Source organism: Trichechus manatus, unplaced genomic scaffold (genome assembly GCF_000243295.1).
Source record: "Trichechus manatus latirostris isolate Lorelei unplaced genomic scaffold, TriManLat1.0 scaffold00054, whole genome shotgun sequence".
NCBI lineage: Eukaryota > Metazoa > Chordata > Mammalia > Sirenia > Trichechidae > Trichechus > Trichechus manatus.
In genome coordinates, this window is record NW_004443990.1 from 8,259,727 (window position 1) to 8,261,906 (window position 2,180).

Consider the following 2,180-nt stretch of genomic DNA (forward strand, 5'->3'; position numbering starts at 1 on the left):
GCATTGCTTTCTTGATGGTATGAGGTTCCCATGTGTCTCTGCTCTCTTCTCTCTTTTATATCTCAAAAGAGATTGGCTTAAGACACTATCTAATCTTGTAGACCTCATCTGTATAACTGCCACTAATCCATCTTATTACATCATAGTGATAGAGCTTACAACACATAAGGAAATCACATCAGATTACAAAATGGTACACAGTCATACAATACTGGGAATCATGACCCAGACACATTGATAACACACATTTTTTGGGGGACATAATTCGATCCATGACAGGAGCGCTGGTGGTACAGTGCTTAAGAGCTATGCCAAAAGGTCGGCAGTTTGAATCCACCAGGTGCTTCTTGGTAACCCTATGGGACAGTTCTATGCTGTCCTGTAGGTTGCTATGAGTCGGAATTGACTCGATGGCAATGAGTTTGGTTTTTTTTGTATGAGTCAGAATGACTTGCTGGCACACAATGACAATATGTGTATTTTAAGGGGAGAGGAGATGAGAAAACAGGAAAGGGAAAACATGTAATTTGTAATTCTAAACTTGACTGTTAAAGTAATAGTGACATTTCCAAAAGAGCACCCTGATTGCATCTGGAATCACAGCACTTTAGATTCATAAATAAAGGATTATGTAGACCACTTAATATAGTGACTTTTTTTTTTTTTTTACAGTTAAGAAAAACTGTAGCCCAAAGAAATTGATTTACTCAGTTTTTGGAACTAGTTTGTGGCAGAACTGGACTAGAGCCCAGGACATCTTTTCAGTGCCCTCTTCTGCTTTTTTTTTGGTTTGTTTTCATTTCTCTAAGCACTAGACTTAAAAATTTGAAAAATCTGTATTCAAAGACTGCCTATTAGGAAAATGACATTAAGGAATCTTTCTGGGAGGACTTAATTTTTTTTATTCAAACGACTTTCAGAAATTCTTCTGGGAACGGAGTTACATCTTAAATCTCAAACATAGCCCTTTTTTTTTTTAGGTAGAAGACTATATCTATTAAACAAGGGTAAATAAAGATTTGTCCTAATAGTTTAGGGTCATAATGTAATTTGATAATGTTGCATAGTACTGGAGTGAAGCTAGTTGACTTAAGTAAAGCAGAAGATGGTTATACTTTTTTTTTTTTTGCTGGGAGTCTTCCCCTAGCTTCAAATTTGGTATTTTTTTTTTGTAGTATAGTAAGAGATTAATTATCCGGAGACCAGAATTCTGGCAACCTCGAGCATCAGAAGACTGATGGCCTTGGAAGTAAGGATTTTTTTTAAAAGCATCTGTGATGATTACTGGCAGTGGAAATAGGCAAGAAGTGTCAGACACAAATTAGCCCTAAGATTCATTGATTCAGTGGCCAAATATATTCAATTATTATGTTTTGATTCACGAGTAGTGTCTGTAAAATCTGTATTATACAGACAAATACATAAAAAGATACAAAACCATTAACCAACGTGGGAAAATGCTTATGATGATGCCGAGAGAAGCAGACTACAAAAGTGAAGCTACAAACTAATTTGGGCTATAAAAGTTATGAGATAAAAAAGGACAGTAGAGGAACATGAAAAAAAGTTCTTTAAGTATTTTAATTGAAATGACTAGGTCATGGGTAGATTTTCTATTAATGAATAATAGTGTGAAATACTAGCAATAAAGTATATTTAATAAAAGTTAAGCAAAAAATCCTGAGCTGTATTATCAGTGATAGTATTTCACTTATCTAGAGATTCAGCTTCTCCCAAGTGACTCATATTTGACCATGTCAGATAACCAAGATATTACTGAATAAATATGTATAACTTCAACAAATATAGACCCTTGGTGCCCCAAAAGTGGCTAACCCGTTGCTTAGTCATCTAGTGCTGCTACAACAGAAATACCACAAGTGGATGGCTTTAACAAAGAGAAATTTATTTCCTTAGAGTAAAGTAGGCTAAAAGTCCCAACTGAGGGCATCAGCTCCAGGGGAAGGCTTTTTCTGTTGGCCTTCTTCTCTTCAGCGTTCCCCTGGACTAGGAGCTTCTCTGCGCAGGGACCCTGGTCCAAAGGACGCGATCTGCTCCCGGCACTGCTTTCTTGATGGTATGAGGTTCCCCTGTCTGCTGCTGCTGGTCCTCTGTCACTGCCGCACGTCTATCCATTCACAGTTTTAAAACCGCTTCCACATTTTAGGTATCTGTTAGAG

At 37.0% G+C, this 2,180-nt stretch overlaps 1 protein-coding gene across 2 annotated transcripts in view; it reads left to right on the forward strand.

The window, feature by feature from the left end:
• LOC101346394 (cytochrome c oxidase assembly protein COX11, mitochondrial) overlaps positions 1 to 2,180 on the forward strand; it is a 7,904-nt gene that overhangs the window by 2,289 nt on the left and 3,435 nt on the right. The window lies entirely within an intron of this gene.